Consider the following 7649-nt stretch of genomic DNA (forward strand, 5'->3'; position numbering starts at 1 on the left):
CCTTTTTTTAACCTTCCCTTCTTGCTGATGGACCCTCCTTAATCCAGACTCTCTCATTGACCTTTTGACAGAAACTGATTTACTACACACACTCTGATGATGCTGCCTCTAGCACTCTCCTCTGTCCTTTCTACCTTAATCTCTTGCTGCCCTCTACCCCTGCACAATACACTGCCCCGCTGCACTCCATACCCTAATAATAATCCCTCTCCCTCTTGCCATCCATTTCCCATGCATCCTTCCCTGCCCTGCAGCACTGTATAACCCTTGCAGTTTAGTGCTTCTTTTTAATCATATTTCTCCTACAGATTTATATGCTCTCCAAGTCATTCTACTCTGATTCATTCTCTCTAAATGACCAACCCACCTCAACCCCTCTTTCAGCCCTCTGACTAATACTTCTACTAACTCCACAGTTCCTAATTTCCACTCCAAACTTTCTGCATAACATTTACACCACACATTACCCTTAGCCAGGACATCTCCACTGCTTCCTCACTGCAGCATTTACAATCCAGGCTTCACACCCATATAAAAGTGTTAGTACCACTATACTTTCATACATTCCCTTCTTTGCCTTCATAAATTTTTTTGTCTCCACAGATACCTCAACACACAACTCGCCTTTTTTTCTTCATCAATTCTATTGTTAACCTCATCCTTCATAAACCCATCTGCTGACAAGTCAACTCTCAAATATCTGAAAACATTCACTTCTTCCATACTCCCTCTCTCCAATGTGATATCCAATTTTTCTTTATCTAAATCAGTTGAATGTGCGTGGATGTTGTGCAAATGATAAGAGAGACGATTGTGGATGTTATGAATGAGAAGAAGCTGGTTGTCCTGGCTTTAAGAGAAACAAAGCTGAAGGGGGTGGGAGAGATTCAGTGGAGAGGAATAAATGGAATTAGGTCAGGGATTGAAAATAGAGTTAGAGTTAAAGAAGGAGTAGCAATAATGTTGAAGGATAAGATATGGCAGGAAAAGAGGGACTATAAATGTATCAATTCAAGGATTTTGTGGAGTAAAATAAATGTTGGATGTGAAAAGTGGGTTATAGTAAGAGTATATGTACCTGGAGAAGAGAGAAGTGTAGAGGAGAGAGAGAGATTTTGGGAAATGTTGAGTGAATGCATGGGGAGTTTTGAACCAAGTGTGAGAGTACTTGTGGTTGGGGATTTCAATGCTAAAGTGGGTAAAAATGTTGTGGAGGGAGTAGTAGGTAAATTTGGGGTGCCAGGGGTAAATGTAAATGGGGAGCCTTTAATTGAGCTATGTGTAGAAAGAGATTTGGTAATAAGTAATACATATTTTATGAAAAAGAGGATAAATAAATACACACGGTATGATGTAGCACGTAATGAAAGTAGTTTGTTAGATTATGTATTGGTGGATAAAAGGTTAATGGGTAGGCTCCAGGATGTACATGTTTATAGAGGGGCAACTGATATATCGGATCATTATTTAGTTGTAGCTACAGTTAGAGTAAGAGGTAGATGGGACAAGAGGAAGGTGGCAACAACAAGTAGGAGGGAAGTGAAAGTGTATAAACTAAGGGAGGAGGAAGTTCGGGTGAGATATAAGCAACTATTGTCAGAAAGGTGGGCTAGTGCAAAGAAGAGTAGTGGGGGGGTTGAAGAGGGTTGGATGAGTTTTAAAAATGCAGTATTAGAATGTGGTGCAGAAGTTTGTGGTTATAGGAGGGTGGGGGCAGGAGGAAAGAGGAGTGATTGGTGGAATGATGAAGTAAAGGGTGTGATAAAAGAGAAAAAGTTAGCTTATGAAAGGTTTTTAGAAAGCAGAAGTGTTACAAGAAGAGCAGAGTATATGGAGAGTAAAAGAAAGGTGAAGAGAGTGGTAAGAGAGTGCAAAAGGAGAACAGATGATAGAGTGGGAGAGGCACTGTCAAGAAATTTTAATGAAAATAAGAAAAAATTTTGGAGTGAATTAAACAAGTTAAGAAAGTCTAGGAAAAGTATGGATTTGTCAGTTAAAAACAGAGTAGGGGAGTTAGTAGATGGGGAGAGGGAGGTATTAGGTAGATTTATTTTTTTTTATTTATTTATTTATAATTTGAGCACACATACAGAGGTACAAAAAAATACAGATAAGAGCAGCATGCCAAAGCCACTTATACTATGCATAGCATTACGGGCTGGCTTAAAATTAACTTAAGATTAACTAAGCAATGATGAAATCAGTGAAAAACATTAATGTAAACAGATTACTATAAAGCACAAGTGAGTATTACAAAGACAGGTCATATGGTTGCATGCATTGTTGTAAATTCAGTAGAATGGAGTATTCTGTTAGGTAGTGTATTTAAAAAATAATAAAGTTAGATTGGGTTTTAGGTTTAACATTTATGTGATATAATTGTGAGAAACATTTAAGATATACAATTTATAAGGTTCAGTTATTCAGTATTTATTTGGTTTTGGGTGAGTAAGTGATCTTTGAGAAGAGACTTGAATTTATAAACAGGTAGTGTTTCTTTTATATTTACAGGTAATGAATTCCAGATTTTAGGGCCTTTTATGTGCATTGAGTTTTTGCATAGCGTGAGATGGACACGAGGAACATCAAAGAGTGATCTGTGCCTTGTGTTATGGTCATGTGTTCTGTTGAGGTTGGCAAGGAGATGTTTGAGGGGAGGGTTAATATCAGAGTTGAGTGTTCTATGTATGTAATAGGTGCAGTAATAAGTATGGATGTTTTGTATGGTGAGTAGGTTGAGTGTATTGAATATTGGTGGAGTGTGCTGCCTGTAGTGAGAATTTGTTATCATTCTAACTGCAGCCTTTTGTTGGGTAATTAGTGGTCTGAGATGGTTACTTGTTGTTGAGCCCCATGCACAAATTCCATAGGTGAGATAGGGGTAAATAAGAGAGTGATATAGGGCCAGGAGGGCTGACTGTGGAGCATAGTACCGTATCTTCGATAGTATGCCTACAGTCTTGGAAATTTTCTTAGAAATTTGTTGTATATGTGTATGAAATTTGAGTCTATTATCAAGGTGGATTCCTAAGAATTTTCCCTCTGTTAGCTTTGTGATAGGTGATCCGTTTATCATTATGTTAAGAGGGACATCTGTAGCTCTGTTACCAAACTGAATGAAGTAGGTTTTGTCAATGTTTAGTGTAAGTTTGTTAGTCCTCATCCAGGTAGATATTTTCTGTAATTCGGTATTTACAGTATTGGCTAGCGTGACTGGGCTCGGGTGAGAGAAGACGTATGTAGTGTCATCTGCAAATAGTGTGGGTTTGAGTAATTGCGAAGCATTTGGTAGGTCATTTATGTATAGGAGAAAGAGAAGAGGGCCAAGGACACTTCCCTGTGGGACACCAACTGTAATTGGTTGTGCAGAAGAGTTTGCCCCATTTGCATACACATATTGGCTTCTGTTGCTGAGGTATGACTTGAGGTAGTTGAGGGAGTGCCCTCTTATACCATAGTGTGACAATTTTACGTGGAGCAAGTCATGGTCAACTGTATCAAAAGCTTTACGTAAGTCAATGAAGATCCCCAGTGGGACTTCTTTTTTCTCTATTGCAGTGTATATATGTTCTAGCATGTGTATAAGAGCATCATTAGTATTTTTATTAGGCCTGAATCCAAATTGGCAGGGGTTGAGTATGTTTTGGGAGATAAGGTAGGAGTAGATTCGTTTATGAATTTATTTTTCGAAGATTTTTGAGAGAGGGTGTAAGTTGGATATTGGCCTATAGTTATTCAACTCTGTTTGGTCTTCTCCTTTGTGGATCGGGGTGACCCTTGCTATTTTGAGTACTGTAGGGAAGGTGGAGGATTCAATGGATTTGTTAAAGAGTGTTGCAATGATTGGTGATAGCACTTGTGACACTTTTTTGTATATAAAGGGTGGTAAGGTATTTAAATCTCCTGCCTTGTTTTTTAGTGCGTTGATAATAAGGGAGACTTCGTATGGCGAGAATATTTTGAGGAACTTTTAAATGTTGAGGAAGAAAGGGAGGCGGTAATTTCATGCGCTGGTTAGGGAGGTATACCATCTTTTAGGAGTGAAGAAGAGCAGAATGTAAGTGTGGGGGAGGTACATGAGGCATTACGTAGAATGAAAGGGTGTAAAGCAGCTGGAACTGATGGCATCATGACAGAAATGTTAAAAGCAGGGGGAGGATATAGTGTTGGAGTGGTTGGTACTTTTGTTTAATAAATGTATGAAAGACGGGAAGGTACCTAGGGATTGGCAGAGAGCATGTATATTCCCTTTATATAAAGGGAAGGGGAACAAAAGAGATTGTAAAAATTATAGGGGAATAATTTTACTGAGTATACCAGGAAAAGTGTACGGTAGGGTTATTATTGAAACAATTAGAGGTAAGACAGAATGTAGGATTGCGGATGAGCAAGGAGGTTTTAGAGTGGGTAGGGGATGTGTAGATCAAGTGTTTACATTGAAGCATATATGTGAACAGTATTTAGATAAAGGTAGGGAAGTTTTTATTGCATTTATGGATTTAGAAAAGGCATATGATAGAGTGTTTAGGGGAACAATGTGGCAGATGTTGCAAGTACTGTATATGGAATAGGTGGTAAGTTACTAAATGCTGTAAGAAGTTTTTATGAGGATAGTGAGGCCTAGGTTTGGGTGCGCAGAAGAGAGGGAGACTACTTCCCGGTAAAAGTAGGTCTTAGACAGGGATGTGTAATGTCACCATGGTTGTTTAATATATTTATAGATGGGGTTATAAAAGAAGTAAATGCTAGGGTGTTTGGGAAAGGGGTGGGATTAAATTTTGGGGAATCAAATTCAAAATGGGAATTGACACAGTTACTTTTTGCTGATGATACTGTGCTTATGGGAGATTCTAAAGAAAAATTGCATAGTGAATGAGTTTGGGAGTGTGTGTAAGGTAGAAAGTTGAAAGTGAACATAGAAAAGAGTAAGGTGATGAGAGTATCAAATGATTTAGATAAAGAAAAATTGGATATCAAATTGGGGAGGAGTATGGAAGAAGTGAATGTTTTCAGATACTTGAGTTGACGTGTCGGCGGACAGATTTATGAAGGATGAGGTTAATCATAGAATTGATGAGGGAAAAAAGGCGAGTGGTGCGTTGAGGTATATGTGGAGTAAAAAAACGTTATCTATGGAGGCAAAGAAGGGAATGTATGAAAGTACATGTATAGTAGTACCAACACTCTTATATGGGTGTGAAGCTTGGGTTGTGAATGCAGCAGCGAGGAGGCGGTTGGAGGCAGTGGAGATGTCCTGTCTAAGGGCAATGTGTGGTGTAAATATTATGCAGAAAATTCGGAGTGTGGAAATTAGGAGAAGGTGTGGAGTTAATAAAAGTATTAGTCAGAGGACTGAAGAGGGGTTGTTGAGGTGGTTTCGTCATTTAGAGAGAATGGATCAAAGTAGAATGACATGGAGAGCATTTAAATCTGTAGGAGAAGGAAGGCGGGGTAGGGGTCGTCCTCGAAAAGGTTGGAAGGAAGGGGTAAGGGAGGTTTTGTGGGCAAGGGGCTTGGACTTCCAGCAGGCGTGCATGAGCGTGTTTGATAGGAGTGAATGGAGACGAATGGTATTTGGGACCTGACATCTGTTGGAGTGTAAGCAGGGTAATATTTAGCGAAGGGATTCAGGGAAACCGGTTATTTTTATATAGCTGGACTTGAGTCCTGGAAATGGGAAGTACAATGCCTGCACTCTGCAGGCGGGGTTTTAGGATATTAGCAGTTTGGAGGGATATGTTGTGTATCTTTATATGTATATACTTTAAGCTGTTGTGTTCTGAGCACCTCTGCAAAAACAGTGATTATGTGTGAGTGAGGTGAAAGTGTTGAATGATGATGAAAGCATTTTCTTTTTGGGGATTTTCTTTCTTTTTGGGTCACCCTGCCTCGGTGGGAGACGGCCAACTTGTTGAAAAAAAAAAAAAAAATTTGATGCCCTCATCACCTTACTCTTATCTATGTTCACTCTCAACTTTCTACCTTTACACACCCTCCCAAACTCATCTACTAACCTTTGCAACTTTTCTTTAGAATCTCCCATAAGCACAGTATCATCAGTAAAAAGTAACTGTGTCAACTCTCATTTTGTACTCGATTCCCCATAATTCAATCTCACTCTTCTCCCCAACACCCTAGCATTTCTTTTACAACCCCATCTATAAACATATTAAACAACCTTGGTGATATTACACATCCCTGTCTAAGACCTACTTGTACTGGGAAGTAATCTCCCTCTCTCCTACATACCCTAACCTGAGCCTCACTATCATCATAAAAAGTCTTTACAGCATTTAGCAACTTACTACTTGACGTGCTGTTGGAGTGTGAGCAAAGTAACATTTATGAAGGGGTTCAGGGAAACCGGCAGGCCAGACTCGAGTCCTGGAGATGGGAAGTACAGTGCCTGCACTCTGAAGGAGGGGTGTTAATGTTGCAGTTTAAAAACTGTAGTGTAAAACACCCTTCTGGCAAGACAGTGATGGAGTGAATGATGGTGAAAGTTTTTCTTTTTCGGGCCACCCTGCCTTGGTGGGAATCGGCCAGTGTGATAATAAATAATAACTACCTATTCCATACACTTGCAATATCTGCCACATTGCTCCCTATCCACTCTATCATATACTTTTTCTAAATCCATAAATGCAATGAAAACTTCCCTACCTTTATCTAAATACTGTTCACATATATGCTTCAATGTAAACACTTGATCTACACATCCCCTACCCACTCTAAAGCGTTCTTGCTCATCTGCAATCCTACTCTGTCTTACCCCTAATTCTTTCAATAATAACCCTACCATACACTTTACCTGGTATAATCAGTAAACTTTTTTTTTTTCTAACAAGTTGGCCATCTCCCACCAAGGCAGGGTGACCAAAAATGAAAGAAAATCCCCAAAAAGAAAATACTTTCATCATTCAACACTCACCTCACTCACACATAATCACTGTCTTTGCAGAGGTGCCCAGATACAACTGTTTAGAAGCATATATAAAGATATATAGCATACCCCTCCAAACTGCCAATATCCCAAACCCCTCCTTCAAAGTGCAGGCATTGTACTTCCTATTTCCAGTACTCAAGTCCGGCTACATAAAAATAACCGGTTTACCGGAATCCCTTCACAAATTATTACCCTGCTCACACTCCAACAACTCATCAGGTCCCAAAAACCATTTGTCTCCATTCACTCCTATCTAACATGCTCACACATGCTTGCTGGAAGTCCAAGCCCTCGCCCACAAAACTTCCTTCACCCCCTCCCTCCAACCTTTTCGAGGACAACCCCTACCGAGCCTTCCTTGCCCTACAGATTTATACGTTCTCTAAATCATTCTACTTTGATCCATTCTCTCTAAATGACCAAACCACCTCAACAACCCCTCTTCAGCCCTCTGACTAATACTTTTAGTAACTCCACACCTCCTCCTAATTTTCACACTCCAAATTTTCTGCATAATATCTAGACAGGATATCTCCACTGCCTCCAGCCACCTCCTCGCTGCAGCATTTACAACCTAAGCTTCACACCCACATAAGAGTGTTGGTACCACTATGCTTTCGTACATTCCCTTCTTTGCCTCCATGGATAATGTTTTTTGTCTCCACAGATACCTCAATGCACCACTCGCCTTGTTTTCCTTCAT

The sequence above is a fragment of the Cherax quadricarinatus genome, chromosome 35 (assembly GCF_038502225.1).
Source record: "Cherax quadricarinatus isolate ZL_2023a chromosome 35, ASM3850222v1, whole genome shotgun sequence".
NCBI lineage: Eukaryota > Metazoa > Arthropoda > Malacostraca > Decapoda > Parastacidae > Cherax > Cherax quadricarinatus.